The sequence below is a fragment of the Bombus huntii genome, chromosome 14, assembly GCF_024542735.1.
Source record: "Bombus huntii isolate Logan2020A chromosome 14, iyBomHunt1.1, whole genome shotgun sequence".
NCBI classification, from domain to species: Eukaryota; Metazoa; Arthropoda; class Insecta; order Hymenoptera; family Apidae; genus Bombus; species Bombus huntii.
Window position 1 is genome coordinate 4,474,601 of NC_066251.1, and position 24,465 is coordinate 4,499,065.

The window sequence follows — 24,465 nt, forward strand, 5'->3', positions numbered from 1 at the left end:
ACCTTTAAAATTCGAATCATAGTTTTCAAGTTGCAGCGTCGGACAAGCGAAGAGTTGTCGTTTCTCTTGGTGAAATAAATCACCTAGATCATTCTAAGGTGGTCCGCGAAAATAATAGGAAATTTGACAATAAGCCAGGTTTAATTACTGGAAATATTAAACAACTTGAACATTAAAATTCGAAAAGTCTACATACGCTGTTTATCTATGCCATATTGATCACATGTATGCGAAAAAGGGACAAGGGACGTAGGAATAGATAATGGTAGAGAGATTAGAGTATCGATCGATAAGGAGCCACTTCCTAATTTTCCCGAGTGAGAAGAGACTATGCGTTTTTCTAAGTGTTCTCTGTCTCAATTAACAACTAACTGAGAAGAGAGCGGGATAATCGTCACCCCTGTGAAACGAATCGCCGATAAGCGATGACGATGACACGGGCACCCCGTTTCAGCTAGTAAAATGTGGGAGGGTCTAACGGAGGGTTGAAGAGCTTGCGTGACGTCATTGGCCGACACAGCACCCTGGCGATTCTGCGCGGGGTGCAAGTTGACTTCGCCGTATCGCGCGTGGATATTTCCAACCCCCGGTACGAATTTCGAAAAATATTTGGTTATTCTGTGTCGGAGTGAGAGATCGTTCTTCGACCCCTTGGTTCTTTGTTTTCTTTATTAAATATTTGTTTAGAGATACATCGGGGGCTATCGAGGGTCTGCGCGTTAGATGTTGGAATTCTAACTTTTGCTTTTCGAAATCAAATGAGGGAAAGATTGCGATTTTTTTTTTTTTAACGTTATAATTATACATGGACTAAATTGGAAAACATTAGCTTGGTTATTCTCCTAGAAATTCCAAGAAGGAACTCCGTGTGTATACGGTAGGTTACGATATACAAACACGTAACCGAGTCTGTATTATCTAAACCGAGACCAGGCGTAGTTAAACGAACGTTCCTATAACGGATATACGCAATCATTTGTTGGGCATCATGAATAAATTCCATATGCCAAAGAAAGAACAGTCGAACACGATACAGAAACGTCTGGTCAGTTTCAATTTTCCGAATATCAGCTACCATTATTCAAACTGATAAAGTGCTATTATTGAAACCGTCGGGTTATTCAAACCACTTTCCCTCCGATCAGTCCGGATATTGTTATACGTGGTTCCACTGTGCTTGTACTTTCTCCCTAGACGATCGTAATTTTCCTTATAATTCAGAATCTAACAATAAATCAGTTTACTTTTGCTTCTGCGAATTCCAAAGAACACAAACGTGTTTCTCGTAATATCGAGCCTATTTCTGGGCCCACCCACAAACCCCCTCCACTCGCACGGACTCGAGGGTGAGTCCGCGATAAGAAGAAGCACGTGGACGACGCATCGAAAGCCGCCCCGGGGCGCAGCACGCCGCTCGCCAGCCGGTGGACGAGTGCCACGACAGTAGACGAAGAGCAGAAGAACTTCGTAGGAGCGGTTTGTGTGCGTGGCGGCGGTGGCACACACGCTTCCTTCTCTTTTCTTCCCTCGTTTAGCCTCGCGGAGTGCGTGTATCCGCGGTTCTCTCTCGGTAGGCTCCGGTTCAGTCAGCGGCGCGGCGAACATCGCAGTCCGTTGGTTCGGGTGCGAGCGAGACAGAAAAGACAGAAAACCGCGTGGGGAGAACGCGAGCTGTCTGGGTTGGGAACCGGGACGCGGAGAGGGTGTCAGAGGCGAGGTGGAACGACGGCGGAGGCGGGGAGAACCCGACGTGTCGTTCCGTCTGACGGGGTGGGGCATCGTTCCAGGACAGCTTTGGTGGGGACAACGAACCGCAGCGTTCGTTCCTAAGCGGAGAAGGAAGGGGCAGAGAAGTGGCACCGCTCCCCTCCACTCTGTCTCTCTCTTACCCTTCGGAGGGGTTCAGTCATCTCGCGCCAGCCGAGCCACGCGCACTCGCTTGTTTTACGTTCTGGGCTCGGTGAAAGATTCTCTCTCTGCTTCGGACGCCTCTACGTTCTCACGCGTTCTCTCTCGACCACGGATCGTCCGACGTCGTTCTAATAACCCCGTGAAAAACGGGGGTTGAACCGTCGATTTAGCAGCGGACCGCGCGCGGTCTCGCGGGATCGTGCCAGCGTCTCCTCTTTTTTTTTCCTTCTCCCTCGGATCGAGTCGGAGTCAGGATCGCCTTGGCCTATCAGCCCGGTCAGTGGACAGCTAGACACACGGAACCAGACCGCCTCCTCCGGACGGAAGCCACGGAACACCCCCACTTCTTCTTCTGGTCAACCTAAGCCTCCCCCACCAAGCAGCCGGAGTGGAGTGTTCCGCGGTGTAGAGTGGAAGGCACACCGGGTAGCGAGTTTCACGGGTGGAGAACCCGCGGATACGTCGCGATCAACCCCCCAGAAGAATCGCCGGTAAGGTGGAGGACGTTTTTCCATCGTTTCGAGTTGTTTGAACGCGCTGCTTTCGACGCGAAACGTTTTCCCCCTCGTACGTTTCTGCGTCTTATCGTGATCTCGCTCGTTTCGTCCGGTGGACGCGCGCATACCCCACCCTCTGCGGACCATTGCCACCACCAGTTGGCAAACAAACCCTCTCCCCACCCCCTCGGGCGTGAGTAGAGAGAGCCGAGCTAGGGAAGAGAGGACAGTGGCATCATCGCGCGCCGCCAATTCTCGACTTCTCTTCGTGAATTCGCGCTGGTACCGGGGACTTCCGGTTCCACGGCGTCGTCGAAGGGTCGCCGGAGTCGTCGTTCGTGTTGCGTCGAATTAAGTGATCCGTTTCGTGGATGTCCATCGGATGACAGTGCAACTTGTTGGGGGAAAAAGAGAAAGAAAAAAACAACAGGGCCAGTGCTTTTTTTCTCTTCGTGGACGGTGTGCAAATATACGATCGATGTGACAAGTTTTTCGTGACCAGTGTGACTCGAGGGAATAGATTACCGGAGACAAGCTTGGTGATCGATACCTGGCTCGCAACCTCAGTCGGTTCGAACTGATCGGTGTTAACGCGATGCCAAAGTGATACACTCCGCCACACGAAACTTTAGACAGAGCCACCGTACTATACGAGTGAGTGATGAGACACGGCGACGACACGCGATCGGGTGAAGTTTCCCTCTTCGTGTAGGAAAATCGACGTAAGGAAGTTACGACCAACGACTATAGTCAGACCCATCCACCTTTCATTGAATTCCGGGATCTCATCGCCGGGAGAGCGCTACTATGTTCACCAAACGAGAGACAAGAAGCGGAGGAAACGGAGATACTCGTTGAGAAAGGGAGAAATAGAGAGAGAGAGAAAGAGAGAGAAGTCGAGGTAAATACCTGAAGAGTCTTACCCTCTAACTAGACCTTAGAAGAATCGTCGAGAATAATCTCGCGCTTTAGGAAAAAAAAAGCAAAAAGGCGCGGAAATATGGCAAGTCTGCCTCCGTCTAGTAGAAATATCGTTAGCGAGCAGAATGTTCCGTTGCTGAGTTTCGGGAAAGCCATTAAAACGGGTCGCGGAGCAGGTTTATTTATAATTTATACGAGCGAGTGAACATTGCCGCGCGCCTGCAGTAACAAAGTATTTGAATTATGTCAGGGAAGTGATGGGTTATTGCAGGGGAGGGCTGTAAAGTAGTTGGCAGCCACTTAGCCTCGGATTTTGAGAGGTGCGCGTTTCACAGGCCGGATTTAGCACGGACGCATTGTTCTTTCGTAGCAGAAGGAAAAATTTCGCGGCTGACACCCGACTACGAGAATATTCTTTCGCGCGAGACCGAGTTCATCCGACTCTCAGGATTATATTCTAAAAACGCACATGTTACATGTCTGTCGAATGGCGTGAATCCTCTCGACCTGCACAGATACACGTAATTACCAGTAAGAGAATATCGCGTTCGGTTAGAGCGGAAAATTAGCGCTGCTCACGGTCTGGCCGGGTGGAAATAACTGAGAAACGCTGGCTGATTTCACGCGACGATGCTATCTTAGCGGGATTTTAAGAAACCAACCACGGAAAGAAACACGTTATCGGAACCGGGGGTTGGCCGGGGGTGAATTTTTATGGCGAACCATGCCTGACGATTTCTTCGTCCCGAGAGCCTGTAATCAGAATCACGGCTCTCGATAAGCACTGCCCCTGTTCGTTTTCAGAACTTCCTCCTTCGTGTTCGATAAAGGTGTGCACACCGAGAATTAACCATCCCGCCTTGTATATTTCCTTCGCCTTTTTTTCTTCCTCTTTTCTTTTCAACCACTGCTGAGACGTTGAAAATGAGGCTTGTAATTTGCCGTCTCGAGAGAAAGAAAAAAGAACAAAGAGTCTTGGAACAGGTGGTGTTTTCATGTTCCATGCAGTGTCGTTTGGAAATTTTCCCCTCACACTTATCGGATTCGATCTCGTTTACGCTGGCCTCGCGGGTTTATCGTTCGTTTCTGTTCTCGCGTAGCTGCGATCGATTTGGTAAGTGAAACCATATGTATATCTATGGTGAAATGTTTGCTGGAAATATTAGAAGGATTAGCGTGACGTATCTTCTTCGTTTCGATTCACGATGGATGACAAGCATGTTGGTCGTATACCGAAATCTCTAGTGTTCTTTTCTAGTCCTCTGTGATTATTATGATTTGAATTATTATGATTTTGAATGATGATCCATACGATCGAAATGGATTCTCTATTTCAATAGATATAATCGGATACTGTACGTATATATATAGTTTCTGTACGTTTGTTTTTAGTGTTTCTCGCCTTTCGTGTATTGCACGCTCTTTACGATGGAAATATTTAAAACAGAAGAGATACAAACGCGGAGAAGAATCGGAGGAGAACATCAAGGTTGAATTATGATCTTTTTTCCGCTCTTTCGCTCGAAACTCTCCTCTGTAAAGAGACTAAAAACCGGCGTGCGAGTTGAAGGTTTTGCGCGAACCTTCTTCCTTTTTCAGCCTCGAAATACGTGCAATCCACCCCGCGAATTCCTAAAGTAAATCGCAAGAAGCAGCTGCTCGTCCGATCGCTGCGCCAAATTAGACCCGCGACTCTTCTCCAAGGAATCTTTCTTATTACCCTTTAAACCGACAAAACCCCTCGCGATATAGCCATTTAGGATCGATCTACCGACACGTTCTAAAGTAAACAGGCCGTAGGAAGAAAAGAGAGGGAAGAAAAGAAAAAAGAGACGCGTAAGAAACCGCGAAGGGGAGAGATCGGTGTAAAAAAGACAATTGGCAAGAAAGACTCTAGATAAAGGAATGAAGAAATCAACGAGGGAAGAGTGCACACTTGTTGATACACGCGGATGCGAATCTGGTGGAAAGGAGGAAAGGACGAGGAGAGAAAAAGAGGGCGAGGAGGTTGCGGTGGCTTTGGCGAAAGAGGGGAGGAAAGAAAACCTCGAAACAATTGGAGGCGCGGAGGCGGCCGCATTTCATGTTGCCTGGCATCGGCTCCCTTTAAAGAGTCTCTTGCTTTTTGTTAGCTCTTCGAAAATTATGATTGTTTGTCCGCGAGATTTACTGCTGCCGCGGCCCTCTCAGTGCGGTACAACGTAGTCGAGGTGCCCTCCAGGGGCACCCAAAGACTCTTGCCTCCTCCACTCCGAACCGGCGAAGAGGTTGGGGGATGGTTTGCAGAGATTAGAGAATCACGAACGTCGTACTCCACTATGTCGCGCTACCGTCTCCCGTTTCTGCCTCCGCTGCGATCCGCTTCCTTCTTCTTATCCTTTTTTCGCACCGTTGTTTAGTTATCGCCGCCGGTCCCGCGTAATTTGCCCGCGCAAATTAGCGCTGTTTGAATTAGCTGATCTCAGGCCGTGATTAAAAATTTCCATCCAGTAACCGGGATTTAAGTAGGTGCTTTTCCTTTCCTCTTCTTGGTTTCTTCGTTTCGAGTATTTCTTTTCTTTTCTTTTCTTTCTTTTTGTTTGGTTTAAAGGATGCTTTGAAAGTTCGAGACTTTCGTTGGGATTATTGACAGATCGGATGATTTGGAGGTTAAGAAAGTTTCATCAAGCTGAAGTTTCTAGTGTTGCTATGTTTTTTTTAATTCGTTTTAAAAAGGAATTAGCCTGACGCGACGAATAAAAATGGTTTTCGTGTTTGATATTATCGGCGAGTTAAGTGATTTGGAAATTAGGAAAGATTTACCGACGAAAGATAGTATAGGAGTACTTTTCCTTATTAGACTTAAAAAGTATCTGGTCTCGCGCAACGATGAAAAAATTTCCACCGAATAATCGGGCTTTTCCATACGTTTTTTTCCTCGTTTAGAGAGACAGTTTCTACGTTTAATGCTTGGAATTATCGACGAATCAATGATAGTTCTATCAATGAGAAAGACGATAAGAAATGGTAGAGGCAAATCATTTTCAAGTAACTGCAGTTTATGAATCACTTAAAAATAATAGACCAGGTACACGGAGAGAGAAGACCTTTTAAAAAGAAAACGATCTTCGACACAGAAGAAGGATTCCCTATTAGCACGTTTATTAACTTATTTTACATGACAACATGTAAACCGATTTTACACGACGACGCACGTTTCATTCGGACTCCGGTAAAAATAATCTAATGAATCTGTAATCGTTCGCGGAATATGTGATGAAATATTTATTGAAATCGATGACTGCGGTAAAGAGGAGTCGACGTGGAGAGGATGGGAGAACATCCCATTCGTGTTGTACGCGTATCACGAGCGAGGAAATGGGGAAACTGTAAAACTTGTTTCCAAGCTTTTTTTCTGGTCTCGATGGTGGATTCAAGGCTCGACGATCACGTTCGATCGTAAAACATCGACTTGCGAGCTCGATACTCACGGTATTTCCGTTGATTTATTCGGCATCTTATTGTGCCTCCGAACTAAACCCGGCCTGACCATCCCAAAATGTGACTTTCTCTCTTTCTCGCCCTCTCTCCTTTCGTTCATCTTGCTCGCGGACCTGGCGATCGCTCTATAAATTTCACGAGTCTTTCGAACCCTATATTTTCTCGTTATCCTCGCGTTTTGCACGACACGTTTTATTAAAGTACGATAATTTTACGAGGCGCAGCCTCCATCCCCCGTCATTCGTTCTTTCTACTCCTACCCGCCATACCTCGTCTCTCTCTCTCTCTCTCTCTCTCTCTCTTTCTCTCCATATTCGCCACTATCCGCCACCCAGGCGAACGCTCTTTTTCCCTCCGTTTCACGGTTTTGTCGGGTCACGAATTGTTGTTCGCGTGTGCCCTCGCGGCAAGAAGAAAAGATAAGAAGAATCAGCCGATAGATCGGGTTTCGCGTGGAAATGAATTCTTCTTGGTCTAACGCGTTCCGAATCGCTCGAATTCTCGACAGTTCTGGTCCCTTTAGATCCGCAAAGAAACGGGCTACGTGTGCCGGATTGCGTGTTTGGTAAATTGGACCGGCGAAACTTCTTGCCTAATCTATAAAATCGAATTAAGCGGCCTGGTGTTCACACGGGCATGTTACAATATAATCTTCTTGCTTCCGAATCCCTTTCGCCGTACGTGTCAGTGGAAACCGTTGTTCTCTAGCTTCTTTCATTCCTGTGACTTATTCGTTTATTTATTTACGACGAATCGAGTATCGTTTAACGAGACTATTGACTGCGACATCTGTTGAACGGAATTAGCGTGATCGTCAAAAATACAAACTTCTACAAGCGTGAACCGGTAACGATGAAAATATTGAGAGATGGTGAGATACAGAAAGTTAAAGCAACGGCCCTCGGGTGTTTGATCGGAAGTTCCCGAACAATTATTCAATTACCATCGATCGACAAAGCGTGGGGGGAACGAAGGGAAGATCAGAAGGCATCAGAGAGAGCGTTCTCGAGGCGGGTCGTTCGTATACGTCCGACTGTACCTTCCTCGGGAAGGCAGCTCGGCAGTAAAAGGCCTAAAGTTTTTAATACTTTCAGTTGTTTTTATGGCGGCTGGCATTTGCTCTTTTTTATTGTTCGTCTCCTCTTTCCTTCTCCCTCATGGCAACACGCACACGACCCTTCAACCACGATCAACGGAGAAAGAGAGACAGACAGGCAGACAGACAGACAGAGAAACAGTAAAGAAAAGAATGGAAGAGAAAACGAACGCGAACAAGAAAGAAAGAAAGGAGGCGATGGAACGCGCGTACACGCGGTGCAAAAGAGAAAGAGGGGGCATCCAAACGAGAGAAAGACCTCAGTCAGCCTTCTCTGATGTACGACTCGGCGGTCCGCGTGAAAAAAATCCCATAAACCAGTAAAAAAGCACGGGGTCTGTGGGCCAGAAGGGACGGGAGGGACGAAACAGGCGGGATAAGGGAGGAAGAAGAAGAAGAAGAAGAAGAAGAAGAAGAAGAAGAAGAAGACGAGGAGATGGAGGGCCCAGTATCGCTAAAGGAATTCCTCTTATGACGAACCACGCGTGATTTTCTCTCATTCCCCCCTCCCTTCGAACCTTCCAGTCCGAATGTGCACTTCTTCACCTCCCTTTACAACCATTCTCCCATTTCTTCTTCTTCTTCTTCTCTTCCCATTGCCTTTCTGTTGTCTTTGTCGTTACGCGTGTGCTTCGCTCTGCCCGGCCGTATTCTTCTTCTCTTACCCTCGGGCCGTGCTTCGACGCGGCCGTGAAACCGCGGCGATCTCGATGCACGAATTAAAAAGCGAAGACAGAAGAATTTCGAATGACTAATGACGGCCACATGTGCCGGCGTCGCGTCTATTCTTCTTCGTGCATCCTCGCCGCGATGCTGAACACGAGGATCTCGTGTTGCTTTGTCGCACCGAGAGAGAACACACTCTATCGATTTCGTATTCGTCGTTTTCCACGCCGCCACCGCTGGATACTCTATTAGGTGACTTAGACCGAGGCACAGATCCATCGAGAGCGAGCCGTGTGTGCCGAGAAGAGGATTTACGAGCGTGGCGTACGTCTTTGATGCAAATCTCGCTTGACGTTGTCGACGTCTCGTCCATGAATATTCCCGTTTCTGTTTCGTAACGGATCTGAAAAATCCGACGTTAACGCTTCAACTACGAACGAATAAGCTATAAAATATGTATGAAAGAAACTAAGGTGCAACGTGTAGGAGAAAGCTTCTACTTAAGGAAAAACCGACCGAACCTTTTGAAAATGCGTCGCTCCAAAATGGATGAAATTTCGGCGAAAAATTACGAATTATTCAGTTTGATTAATCTGGTGTTTCTAACATTAAGCGAAACCCTGTTTATGATGGTACGAGCGTTTTGGAAAGTTTTGGCGGCTACCGCATTAGGAATCGAGCAATTTAGACATCGTAAAGTCGTAGAATCTAAGTGGAAAGAATGTTAACGAAAAGAGTATTGAAGAAATCCTTGGAATTCTTTTATATAATCAGAGTGGCGGGAAACAATAAAATTGCAAATGACACGTTGAATTAATGCGACGTTGGTTCTTAATGAGTCAATTTGTGAATTGCAATTTTATAAATTAAGATTGAGATAAACGGAGTATTTGTGATTTTTGATAAATAGGTGACGCTTGCTCGTGGGCGTTTGAAACGATTAATTCAACGAGCGAAAGGATTTCCTTTTCGATTCGTGTTTCGTTTGTTCCACGTTGCGTTCGATGATTGTTACAACGCGTATATGTAAATTTACGCGAGTAAAACACACGCGTGTAATATTGGAAAGAGAATGAGAGGTAGAACGATGAGGAGAAGAGGGAAAAAAGCGAGTCGAAACCAGAGAATACGGATTGTAGTTTTCTGTCAGACTGTAATGGAATATCGCCGCGCACTCTATGAATAGTTATGGCTCCTTACGCATAAATTAGACCGTAGGAATTAATAGCTAATTCAACAGCTTTTCAATTATCGTCGAAGCGAGAATTCAGTAATACCTGCCTTATAAATATAGATAAGAAACGTTGTTGTAATTTTATCGAGAATGTAAGTCTCATTACTTATTAGCTTTTCTCTTTTCCCCTTTTTCCTCATCTACTAATCGTCTAATAGTGTTTTCACCATAAATTTTCATAATCGTACAGGAATCCAATTTTCCCAATTCCACTCTGCTTTACGATTTTTCTAATATCGTTTTGATTCTCTAAATTTGTCTAATTTAGTAAGTAGGTAGTCGGTAATTCTTTACAGTACTTAAATTCTCATTTCAGAAGCTGATACGTTACGTTGCGAATTTTTTAATAAATTTTCTGATTATCGGCACTTGAGTTTCTTTATTCGTTGCATTAATTTTCCGTTTAGTTACTGCCGTTTTACTTATATCATAATCAATCTTTCGTAATTTGAAATATCAAATTCACTATCACGGACATAATTCAACCTCGTTTTCTTCTACGTTCCCTTCTAACTCGATAGTAAGGCGTTCACATCAAACCCTTTTATTCTTGCTTACAGATTATGTTGCTTCAGTTTCTCTAAAATGAACGAAGAACGTTCCGTATAGATTATTCAAAACGCTGATTTTTAAACTCAAAAGAAAATAGGTAAAAAAAAGTCATTATCCATGCATCGTTTTCCTTAAACGAACGTGTGCAACCTGCTTTCGATTACGGTATATGTCCCTGCAATTTGTCCAGAATAATAAAAAAGCACTCCGTGCAAATTACTGAAAACTCTAATTTTCGAAGACACTACGAAACAAGAAATCATTCTCCGCAGAATTGTTGCTTTTCTTTTTTCTTTTTTTTTTTTTACGAAAGAACGTCCATTCCGACTTTGAATCGTATATCGTGCTCTTGTAGATTAAAAATTAAAAGAACTCACGCAAATTACTGAAAACGTCAATCTTCAAAGAGAAAAATAAAAACAGTCGCTCGTCATACGTTGTTTTCTTAAAAAGACCGTCCACGGCCGATGTTGTAGCGTATCGTGGCGATCTTCGAACGGAGTTGGAAAAGGAGAAACGAGACAGAAAGAGGCCGAGATCGGAGCACCATCCGTAATTTCAGATAGAGTCGGTGCCGGGTGTTATTAAACCCGATAGGCCAGCGAATGTTTCTCCCTCGCGGGTGTTCCCCGACTTCAATTTAAATCGGTGACTTTGCTCTTCTGCCTCCCTCCGCCGTGGCCGGTTTCCTCTCCTTTTCCAGCAGACGTGCGTGGCTCGCGCATATTTCTGTCCTTCGAGGCAAGAATCCCTTCGGGATCCTTTCGGCCAACGAACGAAATGGAAAGCTGCGAAACAAGATCTACAGCCTATGCGATTCTTCTCTGGTTATTAAGCAACGATAATTATCAAATTGAATCGTCGATCCATTTGGTCAAGCCTCTTTCGTTCTTCTTTTTCCAGGCCAATGTGTTTCTTCCTTTTCTGGTAGCTCGTTCGACAAACCAATATCCGACCCGTCTGTACTTTGAATCGGGCAATGTATCTCAGAGACGAAGGTGTCGCGAGGAATTTACTAGAAAGTAAAAAGGTTTGTCGTGCGTCGTTGTGGCAACATTGAAGTCAAATTACGCGTGGGGTAATGATACACGGGGAATAAAAAATTGTTAGCAATTTGGATCTCGTATGTCAGTGAGATTGGAATGTCGGTTTATCACCGCTCGATACGAAACGCAGAATTCTGCATGCAACTCTGTCAAACGTGTATCAATAACGCCATTGCGAGCCCGTGGTACTACTTACGGTTTAATTAAGATCGCTCGAGATAAATCTAGACTGGGTCAGTTACACGTGAATTAATGATTTCCATCGATCACGTGCCACTAACCGATTAATAACGGAACGTTGGTAATCGGCCAGCTATCGGTTTAAATATTCCTAATTCGCGTTATAGCCAATAGGTTGAATTTTTACATACGTCGAACCAATAAACCGATATTTTTCATAGATCGAACCACTGGACTAAATTTTTCCGTAGATTGAAATAGTAGATCGAATTTTTCCAAAGATCCAACCATTCGGTTCAAGTACATCGAGATGAACCATCAGCCTCGTTCTTTTTCGAGGCACGTCGAATGTGTGTCTTTTTTTTTCATAACATACGATACTGTACAATATTCGCAATTTTTTGTCAAATAAAGGAAGAGTTACATCATGTACAAAATCTTTAACAAAACCCAGAACGATTTCTATTGCAATTTACATAAACGCTCCACAATCCTAAAATCGTACAATTAAATGAAATTTGCATTGCTTAGAAAATTTTTGTAGAGACTCGGAAGAATTTGTGTTATAATTCAAGTAATATACATGAATTCGTTAAAATAATGATTTTGGCGGCTCAAGATTGATATTTCCATTGTAAAACATGCTACTTAAAAAAAAAATCAATGTTCTTGTAGCTTCTACGTACGTATCATGCTCGAATTATAGTAAAATTTATTCCACGAGATCTCCAGGTTTGTTCAAAATTTTGAAAAACTTCAAAAACTTTCCCGGTACAATCATGATGCAGTATACAATCCCATTACGAGTTCGACTTCGTACGATATACATGATACACGCTCATAAACTGTTTCCATAAATATTCCGCTACTTTTGCAAGCAACTGTACTTTCAACCATTTCTGTATAATTCGTTTCTTTCCGCGATTCGTAACAGAAATCATGTCGGACGATGTCTAATTACGCGAAGAGGAGGAGCGTGTCGCGTCGCATCCGAGATCGTTTGTCACGATGATCCCTCCGACAAGTCAATGCCGCGTTCTGGAGTCAAAGAAATCATTCATCACCTCGTGGCATGGCGACTCGAGGCGGTTTGCTGCTCGCGTGCTTCTCCCTGTCAGTCGATCCTCGAACGACGACAGGATGCTCGGCTCCCTCGAAATCCACCACTCGACTCGAGACCTTCCGGTGAACACCCGGAATACCACCTCTGTAGGGGAGAGATGATAGGACAGACTCGAAGAAGTCGAGCCCTCGTGCGGTCGGCTCTTCGCACGATTTTACACCGCGCAATTAAGCCGGCTGATAAGAGCCGATAACGGCCTCGGTTCTCATTCCCTACGTTCAGACTCGAGCGTTCCTGGGTCTCTGGGTTTCCAACACTAATTCTGGTCGGGGGAAGTTGCTCGAAGTCGATAGATAACGGGGACAATTTAGGCAGTTTTTGTCGCGGCATTCCTGAAACAGATGTTAATGGTCAGCCACGGTGTTCGGTTACGAATTAATCTGCCATTGGGAAATTAAGAAAGGTTTTTTATTACAGTTGGGACGGTTTGAAGGTTTAAGAGGCTGAGTTAATAGATTTGTTTGTATCGCCGGATTCGTCGAATAGATGTCAATGGTCAGACTAGTGTATTTCGTTACGACTTAACAGGGCATTGGGAAATTGGAAAATTGTGAGATCGTAGATGATGATAGATTATTGTATCATATTAGGTGATAGATATCGAGGACATTTCAGGCAGCTTGTGTCGCGGGATTCTCGAAACAGACGTCAGTGGTCAGTCGTTGTGTCTGCTGAGTTAATGAATTAATCTGGCAGTGGGAAATTGGAAACGATTTTATTGTAATCGAAGTGTTTTAGGTTTAGGAGCTGAGTTAGTAGATTTCATTGTTCATTTATTGGTAACATGACGTTGGAATAGTAAGCGCGACGGATGAAATAAAATACATAATGAAAATTACTGCAGCGTTTGATAAATGTCATCTTAGATACAACTTCGTGCGAAGAAAGCGAAAAAACGAAGTTAAAGTAGCGTAGATGAATATACTCGATGTGTGTCCTTGCTTTCCTTCTCGTGCCCATAATTTCTTTGACTAAAATGAAAAAAAAGCAGGTCGAGATTTGCCAACATTTTCTGCATATTAACGTTCCTTTTCAACTATATATTGGTATATTGTAACAAAAGCTGATCTTTATACTCTATTTTCTCGCTGCTGGAACATGGTAATGTTGCAGTCTTGTTGCAACATGTGCGATTACTATTAAAATTTCCAAACTTGTTTATACACTTGGACATAACCGCAGCATTTTGGCTGCATACACGAGGATAAGCCCCCATCACACTTATCAGTCAAACCTAATGAATTCAATTACATCAACATAAATTAGAATATCTATCACAGTACGTTTTGACATTTTTCTCTTTACAATTTCGTATTTTCACTGTCGGACATTCCGGTCGTGCCTTTGTATGTATCGACCAAATACACGTCAAATCAAACATTGGACGATATCATAAATCCAATTATGTTCATGGAGACGCACCATCCACGATTAGTTCCTACTATAGTAGCGAATTAAGGATCAAGAGATGAAGAACCACGAGTGTTTCTTGGACCTCTCCGAAAAAAGGAGTCTCCATAAGACAAAGAAATTTTCTTTCCGAACGATAATCGAGAGAAATGGAGGAAGCGACAGAAAACAGTCTTCCTACACTGACGAACTGTGAGATCGAAAACTGTAAGCCGAATCTGGTTTCAATCTGTTCGAGAAAGCTGCGCGAAAGGTTTAAGAATTTTCTTCCTGGACAGCAGCGGAGAAAAATGGAGGAAGTGACAACGAAACAGGAAACGAGCACAGAAGAGGACAGCACCGGGGCCGATGACGGTGTGCGACCGGTTCTCCGGATCGCGTTTTCATCAGCGAGCTCGTGTCGCACGGGTTCGACCGTTATTCAGGAATTAATTCATAATTAGAGCGGCCCACCTATGGGCAGCCTAACCCACATTCCAGTCGCCAGCTGTCCCCGCCAGCACAGCCTCGTTTCCAGCTTTTCTTTTCCTTTCTTCTCTTTTTCCCTCCTTGACTTCTTCCTCCCTCTCCCCCTCCCACCCTAGCGCATTTCTGCCTTGCCACGTCTCCTCTCGTGTCTGGCTCACCTACACAACTTATTTTGCATGGCTTCAGTCGCGTTACCTGCGAACGCACACCGCGTTCCAGCGCTGCTCTCCTCCTGAGAACTGGTCCCAAGTGGATCAGCTGATTGCCGCTGTTCTCCGCCATCCGACGTCGGCTTTTCTCCGCAACGGGGACCTCGACCAGGTCCTTGCATTGTTCCTAAGCGGATTTTCTTCCAGATCTCGAGACTTTATACGTCGACTCTGGTTTATTTTCTTCTACTTCTTAGGTTAGCTTCGCGGTGTTGCTCCTTTTTTTTTTTTTTTTTGTAATTGACCGATTCTTATGGACGAGTATTAACGTTACAAATATTAGGATTTCTTCTTGGTGTTTTCTTAGGTTTCGAAGGGAACAGCGACGCGATGTTGTTGCGATCTTATCAGATCGTCAGTATGTGGTTTGACAGGTTACATGAAACTTCGTCATCTTCGTGTTGTCTCTTGAAGTAGATACAGTTTCTTACCAGATATAGTAGATAGCTAGAAATAAGTATTGTTTCTTTTTGTCGATATATCGAGTACTTCTTCGGGAGTAGCAAATTTTTCACAGAACAATTTTAGATCCAGCTTCCTTTCAGAGCATCCTACATTCTCCGGCTACTTCTTCGATAGCGTTTGACCGGTACAGTCACATAGAATCGATAACGATCTAATGTAGAAGAAAGAAGCTGTTAGAACGCCAGAAAGTCTGTATGATTGTGACGAATTGTTTGTACGAATTAAAAAGCTAGAATCGACGTTAGATTTGACTATCGGTGAAAGAAATAATTTTTGTCCATAGAATTGACAAAAATTCTATGTAGAAAATCAGAGAACGAATATCTTAACACATCAAAATTTCTATATGGCTGTAATGAATTGTCCATGCGAATTCAAAAGTCAAAGATAACAATAGATTTATTTCCCTATCGTAAGATAATAATTTTAGTTAATAATCGCTGATTGTCTAACAGTCTATAGAATCGACAAAAATCCTTACGCGAAATATTAGGAAGGAATCTCTTATTACTTTCTTCGTTAAGACGCCAAAAAGACGTTTCTATCGTCCTAATGAACGAGAGGGACGTTTCGCAAGGAACGCGTGGGAGGTTGGAGGTCTCGGAGGAGGATTAGAAAGTCGATTTCGCGGATCCAAATTCGTGGCGCTCGATCGAAGCCGGGACAAGAATTCGTATAGGGGGTCTTTGCACCCGGAGGATTCCAGCGGCGTCATTTATGGAACGGACAAGACACGCCATTAGATTTATGATTATGCAGCACGAGGCATATATTTATGAAAGTCACCAACACACGCTTCTGGCCAGATGTGACGTTAATCGGATTGCTCGGAAGAGACCGCCGCAGGACCCACTCGACTTCGATATTTGGTTCACCTGGTTTCACCAGCTTGACACTTTACCTTATGTATACTTAGCACACTCGATTAAAACTCTTATCTCGTACTATAATCTCTGATATTTTTCTACTGAAAAGAGAAAAGAGGAAACGAGTATAGCGGTCGTCGGTTAGGTAATAACACGGTAAAGTTACTTGGACACTTTTTAATATATCTCTGCTGTTCAGCGTAGAAAATTCACCTTTCAATGTACAATTATTTGTACTATCATGTTGCAATTAACGAGCTTGTAGAAGCAGAACCATTTGCTTTTGACAAGTTGATCGTCGATCGCGTAGAACTTCTGTTTATGGAAAGACGGAGGTATCTATCCGTGAAATTCGAATATCCGGTAAAATGTCCAAAACCGGTACGATGTAATCTTCCACACAATAACCATACAGTTAACGTGTATCAACTTCGATCTAGAATCCTAACGCGCGTTTATACTAAATCTCAAGCCTGTTAACTCTCCCATGACTTACGACACTATCAGAAAGTAGGATTACAAATGACAAGATCGAGAGAATTCAGAAAAATTCAATTCGTTTCTCACTCGCCATTCTCACTCGGCATAAAAACGAAATCGCCCTGAGGCCCTCGTGCGATAATCAGGAAATCCAACGCGTGTAATGGAAACTTGGAACGCTGTCTCCGATTAGTTTTCGACCATTTAAACGGATAACAAAGCAGGCGAGCTGATAAAACAGACATAGAAATTTAGCGGTGACGGCGGACAAATCGCGGCAGTAAAACGTCCTCGTTTATATACATAAAGGAAAGAAAAGCGACAGGCTGGCCGCGTGTTATCGATCGAATAGTCCGACTTCTCCAACGACTGTTCAGTTCCAGTTTTCTTGAAACGGACTTTTTGGTCGCGGTGCATGGCGGATCGTAAAACGCGAGATACGCGATACGAGCTTGGAACGCGCTATATCGCGCGTGTACCTGCGCTAACGGCGACGATAGCGCGCAGAGACACTGCAACGGAAGAATGCAAGTGGCAAGTAGGTCAGCTGGATTCTCTGTTGCACGATCCGGCCTTTTATCTCCGCGAAATCGGCCGATTTCTTCGCGCGGAACGACCCGGGGGATTTTTCTCATCCGAGCAAATGTTAAACCTCGTTCGCTTCCTTGTTTCTGTGAAACCTAAGCATGTGTTCGATCATTCGACGCTGGCTTTTAGTATAAAAGAGAATTTCGTGGGAGAATATTTCGGCTGTACCTGCTTACTTTCCCGAGAAGGATTTTTGATATTCGCACTCGTGAGAAAGTGGAGCGGGCCGAGTACGAAATTTATTAGGTTTATTAGGAAGCTCCAGTTCATTAAGATTTCTCTTTGGTTTCCCTCTCGATGCACGAAATTTGAACACTGCGTAGTCCGTTGTAAACCTTTGTTCAAGCACAGAAACATATTATCACGCGAAGAATATAATCAGGCGATGTCACGACTGACGTACTAGTTCCACGATTCTGCGATTCATCTGTCAAAATTGTTTTTATTACAACTCAGCTTTACATCAGCGATACTATATCGATCACCGATTTTGGTCACCGATAATCTTCTATTCTTCCACGTTACGACGATCAATATATCAAACATTTGGTACCAAAGTATTTCGTTATATTTATCCCAAAGAATTTCGTCAAGCTCCAACTATTTCACACGTTAATATATATTTATTGAGAAGTATCTTTTTACGCTAATACAAACAGCTTCGATATTCTATTGGGCTGGCAACTAAGTGATTGCGGATTTTATCATTAGGTGGTATTGACAAAATCCGCAATCACTTAATTGCCAACCCGATATACAAACAGGTCCAACAAGCTTCAACTTTTCGGTTCCTAATTTTTATTTAAGAAAACTGCCGATATGGAGTAATGGCGTTACGAGTACGTATCTGACTATCATGAAATGTTAAAGTCAAATTTATATGGCGGCAGAAAGTCAAGACGATTGGTCTTTATTGACCATTCTGATTGCATAGAAAGGTAGTATAGTTAGAAATAACACGACGACGATATTACTACAGAAGAATAATATTAAAACAAAGTTCGAGACGATGAAAAATGATAGTCTTTAAGGATCGGCGATGCTTAGGTTCGAGGATCAAGGTTCCAATACACACATGCAGGTTGCATCGATTCGAGTGAAAACTTGCGACTCGATCCATTTTATAAAATATCTCGGCGCAGTTTCTAAGTGCACGATGTAACACGAATTTAATTCGGCGATCGAATGACGCTTAATCGGCAGGAAATTATTCTGCGAAAAGTCGAAAAAAATGAGGCGTGTAGGCGTTTGAAGTGGTGGGGAGTCGATGGGGGCGATGACTTTTCCGCGTCAGCAGTAATCGGTCTCGCGTACGACGTAACGAAATAATCAGGGATCGATTGCCGTGCAAGCAATTAATTTCCGGTCCCCTCGTCGAACTCTCCGGTTTCTCGCGTACCGTTGCGGAATACCGACGAAAGGAAAGGAAAGGAAAGAAAGGAAAAGAAACGCCGCGTGAACATGGACACGAAACGATATCGCGTGCGAGCAGCGTCACGTTCGGGCCGGAGATCCGATTAAAAAACCCTGTGACGATAAAAATTATCCGCGCGACGCGACGCCTCTTTTCGAACCTCGTCGATCGACCAGATTACTCTGTTTGGATTAACTCCAATGTTTTTATAAGCCGTGTACCGTTACTCATGCCCGTCACTGACGTAATAGTATCAATGATGTAGTTCCTGTGTTCAATCCTGTAAACCATTCAATTACAATCTTTATGCGATTGCCATATCGTGGATAATTATTTATTGAATGGAAATCTCGAAGGAAGTTTGGGAGAATTTTTGTCAGAATTCGTGTCGCAGCTTCTATATTTTAAAATAGATTTATTACATCGAAGGGGAATAACATTATGAAGAATATCTTCGTGGAAATTCTGGACGACCTTTATCGTCATCGACGGAGAGAATTCGCAGTTGGTAGATCAATCTGATCGAATGAAAAAAAGAGTCACGTAATTATGATTGACGTAGATTGTAGAAGCTCTAGAATCTTAAAAGATTTACGTATCAAAGGCTCAGAACGATTTTTATCACCATCCAAATAGAAGTTTTACCTCGTACGAGAGCGCAATTTCTATTAAAATTTACATAAAATATTCACAATTTCGAAACCGATCTGTCGAGCGAAAGAACAGTCGCAACATCTACAAGATCCTCACAAAATCCCACGACGATGTCATATCGTGGTTCACGCACAAATTGATCTACGAGACGAAAGAATAGTCACAACAGTCTGCGAGATCTTCGCGAGATCTAACGTTTTCCATACCATAACGTTTACCATAATTTACACGAAAGTTCTCTAAATCGCAAACCAGTCAATCAAACGAAAGAAGACTCGCAGCATCTACAAAATCTTCGCAAGCTCTCGCAGTGATCTCTGTCGTAAATTACACAGAAACTTCCCAATTCGCAGATCGTTCGGCCGAACGAAAGAAACAATCGTCAAACAAGAAAACAAGGAAACGTGATATCTGCGCCAAAATCGGCGCGGTGCCACGAGGGTGTCCTCGCGGCAAGAAATGGAAATTCTCCCAATCCAAAAAACAAAAAAAGGAAAAGAGAAGCTTGGAAAGGGAGAAGAGGCGAGTGCACGGCGCTTTCTTTGCCTGGGACCAAGAGCCAGAACGACCTATTCGTCTCCTTATTGAGACGATCCGATGAGGACCGGCGATTGGAGGCGCTCGGGCCCTCGCGTGTTCCTCTTAAATATCCGAACAACTTTTTCCACCAAACGGCGGCCCGGGACAATTTACGACGAAAGCCGGTCAATCCGCGCTACATTTTGAATTTCAAATCGCAGCCACCGCACCGAGAGAACCGCCACACTTTTTCCCAACCGATCTGTTCGCGCTTGAAAACGGCGAAATCTGAAGACGCCCGCGTGAAAAGTGGGGGCGGTGTGCAGGCGAGCGCGCGCCTGCACCAGCCTCTCTCTAAATTTAAATTTACGATTTCTCCCGGCCGCCGCTTGTCTCCGCGGATGGTGCTTCTTCATTTCGCTTCGTGAATCCTCGTCTGATCTCTTCCCGAAAACGGACGGCCGTTCCAACGTCTCCGGAAATCGTAGCTCGTGTTTGAGAGAGGGAAACTTCCCGCTTCCTGTAATGGTAGATCCTTTAGGCGTGAACGGGTTCTTCGGTGTCGAAGACTACTTCCGTTGTTCGCGTTCCCTTGCCGGTTTAGGTTACTCGCCAGCGAATCGTGAAATTATGCATAAAAGTCGGGCGAATGGAATATTCTGCTGAAGTATAAAAACGTATTTTAATTCTTCGGTGTGGAAAGCTGTGTATTCGCCTCTGTTCCTCGCGCTTTCTTCGATATTTAAGTTATTGGGCAGCAAATAGCGGAATGGGGCGTAAAAGTGGGTTACGCGGAGCATTGTCGTTTCGTTAGAGCGCGAAAACGTATTTGAATAATAGATATTTTACAAATTATTTTAAATTATAAATTATGATCGCAAACAAATTTCTACGGTTTAAAAAACAGCTGGTTATTATATTGTAAATACTTTTATTTCTTTAAGTTTCGCAAATGTTATAGAATCTGGAAGAAGGTGGAAGAAGACAGAAATATTAAAACAATTCCTTGAAATTTTCTCTTGGAACTTGAATATGCAAAACTGCGAATCAATAGCAGATGAAATTTTGGTTCTTGACGAGTTGAGTACAATGAACTTGGTTTTTCTATTTCCGACATACCAAACTTCTTTAATTCGCTCGTCATTAACGAAATGTCTTTTCGCGTATGGGAAATAGATTTTATGGTAAATACTAGAGACAAAATGTCTCAATGATTTCCACTGGACGGCGATTCGTCAGGAATTTAGTGGAATAACGTTTCTTAATCGTCCGTACCGAACGACGAGCCGCGTGGTCACATGTTCTTGATTTAATTTAATTTAAGTATACGCTCGCGCCAACAAATGACAGGCATTTAGAGGGGACAGTCGACGATGGGGCTCTACCGTTTTAACCGGTTTAACGTGAAAATAGCAAGGAGACAAAGCGTTACAGCGCAATTTCTCATCGTTTCGATTTTATCCCTCGCCCAGAAGCAAAGACAATATCGTGTAACTCTTCTTTCTCATCATTCGTTTACTTGCATTTTCGTTGATAGCATCGACGAAAAATAAAGCAGCTGAACGTTAACCTTCCCGGACAACCAGATGAAAGAACATCTTAGCGCCGTTTATGTTAATTTTTGTATTATAAATTTCGTATTTTACGTCTTCAGTAACGATGACTAACTCGTTTTCAACACGTTTAAGTTTTTTTCAAGGACATCTATTTGAATCGGTAAGTTGCAGAGAAATATTTTACGAGTCCAATAACGTGTTACCTTAATTAACTGTTTATGAAAAAGATTTGGTTGTCGTAACTCGTTAACAAATGTCGAAAACAAATCAACCCGTCATTCGGATTGTCAATCGCATGAACGTGATGATTCGTTTCAGTCCATAAATCTCTTGTTCTTTTTACGTTCCATTTCTTTTAGCTATAAACTATATCCTATTGACACAAACGAAATCTAAAATCCACTCAAACGATATTCATCTATTTTTATTAATTTCGAATTCCGTGATTGTAAAACTGCTCTACTGTTAACTGGTTAACTCTACTGTTTACTGGTTAAGTCTACTGTTCGAACGGTTAAAAAACGTATTGTTCTTATAGAACAGCATGTAGTAGCCATAAAAGGTATTAAGTATTAAGATAGTCTGATAGTCACGATCGAGTAATCGAAGGAGGAGAACAGGAGAAACTGTTAATCGATAATCGAGCGTTTCTTTCGAAGCGCGAAGGTGGAGGAAAACATTTATCCCGGTCTCCTAAGCCGTTCTTAGTCGCTTTATCTGCGACTGGTGGCGTTAATTGTTCGATACACAGCCACCCACGCACGGAAGTCGACTTCCTCGCGTAATCGCCAGGCGGAATTTAGTTTCTTGATTCGGTATTTATGCGCGGCACATTTTTCAGCGGAATTTCCTCGAGAGACCGGCCGCGATATAAATCCTCCGCGATAAAACGCTTGTTGCCGACAAATCCGCGAACGCGAATAAATTTCATTTATTTACGTTCTCTAAACCCGAGAATCGCTGTAATATTTCCTTTCCCTCCTGCCTTCGATTAAACCTTCCAGAAATAAGCACTTATCAGCAACAAGCTTTGTTTCATAATATAAAAATTGCGAAATTTACGAGTTTACGTTTGCAACCTGTTTGTATCGCGTGTAAAGATGTTAAGTGGATGTTTGTAGATTCTCTGTCTGTGATGTATAACGCAATCGAATAACGATTATGTTATGAAATTATGTTATAACGTACGTGGAGTTGCACGACGACAGATGCAATGACAATATGAAAACGATAAGCAGGTGGACGTAAAAAGTGAGGAAAACGACGATGAGACGGATGTGACAGACGATAAACAAGAAAAGAAATTAATCCGATTGTACCAAATTGACGAGAGTATCGTTGGGTATATTCAGTTTATTTGTAATCCACGGAGGAAGCGGCTTATTTGTCGAATAAAGGAAATTAATTATTCATGTCGACTACTTACCTTGAACATTGATATCGTTGTGACATTCGTGACCATTGTGTCAGCCTGATAATTCTTGCAATTCCCTATATATTTGCTTTTTGTTCTCTGTTCAACGCGGTTGACAATTAATTCGCCTAAATAAATCTATTAAACAAATTATGACGGTTCGTTTTCAAGCACGCAATGTAGTTCTGATAAGAGTAAAATCATTAAAAAATTTTCAATTTTTATACAAATACGAGGCATAAGATAGGAACGCGACAAAGTCTAAGGAGATGAACTTGAATAAAATAATGAAACTTTTCGAAAGTGGATAATACCTACTTTACTAAGCTATTGATACGATCTTGCCTTTTGTATCCCGAGTTTAATTCTTATTTAATAAAATATCCTACATTACGTTGGCTCTATCATTTTTCCTTTTTTTCGTGAATATAGTCCTCTCTAGGGGAAAAATGATAAATTATTCCTCGGTATGGCCGCAAACACCGTACACCTCATTCCTTGTCACATTAATCACAAGATACAAAAATTGCAAATTATCTGACGTTTATAGTCATCCATATGAGGACTGCAAATTTTGATGTGTTTATAGTTAGACATATAAGAACTGGAAATTAACGTGAACGTATAAAAATCGAATTGAACGTAAAAAAAATAAAGAATTGTTTCCTTATTCGAGTGATTTAATTTGCAGTACCACTATTTTCTACGACCTCGAAAATCGACTTGTCCACGATCGTGAATGTGCGACAAGACTCGACAAAAAAAAAAAAAAGAAAAAAAGAAAAGAAAAAATGACAAGCCGCGAGTGAACATGTAGCACTTAGTATTTTTAAACGTAACTCGGCAAAAAGATGTTTTGCGATTCACGACTCGCAGATATGGGTCTCTTATCTCGCTCTCCTATCTAATAACTACGCAATTCTTTATGAAATCGAAACGAATAAATGTTTCAATATAAGCTCGGAATCTTTCGCGGCTGGCAAAAACGGTATGAAAAAATCGTGATTACAGGACAAAGTGGAACGCAATAATTCACGGTGTTGGCGGCTCGATCTGCTTCGCATCGTTTCCACGATTAAAACGTTATGCCAACAGCCTCGTAACGTTACGTTGCAATATGATGTTTATCGTAATGTAAAAATATTCTTTCGCGATATCCATTAAAAATAGGTCATTTAAATGGAAAGATCTATTTACGGTATATCACATGATCGAGATATGCATCGTCCCTCGTGGATCACACTGTTGCAGAATAAATTGTCGATCATTAAATTGGAATTATTTTATCGCGTTACGAATGAAACGTCAATGTATAAGTGAAATTCTAGTTTCTCTGTAGGAAATTACGCGATGAAGAATTGTTCCACTTAATTCAAAATATGATACGTTTTTCACATTAGGAACACCCTGTCAAAACGTCGCCAATTAAAAACCAATGGTCGATAATGAAAAATCTATTTTCCCTATAATTCGTTAAACGCTCGATTCCTCGTTTCTTATTGCTTTTGACCGTCTTATGGATGAAAAATGGATGGTGAAATTTGTCGGAAAATAAATAGATTTCCCTTGTAATTACTCTTAATGTTATAATATCGGCAATTATCTTCGGCACATGAAATAAACAATGAATAAACGATATATTGTTATCCATTATTCACTTATTATTCGTCGTGCATTGAAATAACTTGTCGATCTTCGAATTGGAAGCATTCTTGC

The 24,465-nt window shown here is 42.8% G+C and overlaps 1 protein-coding gene across 8 annotated transcripts in view; it reads left to right on the top strand.

The window, feature by feature from the left end:
* The window catches only part of LOC126873368 (uncharacterized), a 164,609-nt gene that overhangs the window by 39,795 nt on the left and 100,349 nt on the right, over window positions 1-24,465 (top strand). For 2 of the 8 annotated variants that reach the window (XM_050634156.1, XM_050634160.1), the window contains exons 1-2: window positions 1,883-3,309; window positions 11,261-11,387. The exons of 2 other annotated variants lie outside the window; for them this stretch is intronic. The gene's annotated coding sequence lies outside the window, so the exon portion shown is untranslated. Of the gene's footprint in view, window positions 1-1,879; window positions 3,310-11,260; window positions 11,388-24,465 lie in introns of those variants that run through there. 4 more of the 8 variants (XM_050634163.1, XM_050634164.1, XM_050634157.1 and 1 more) reach the window with 4 other exon arrangements.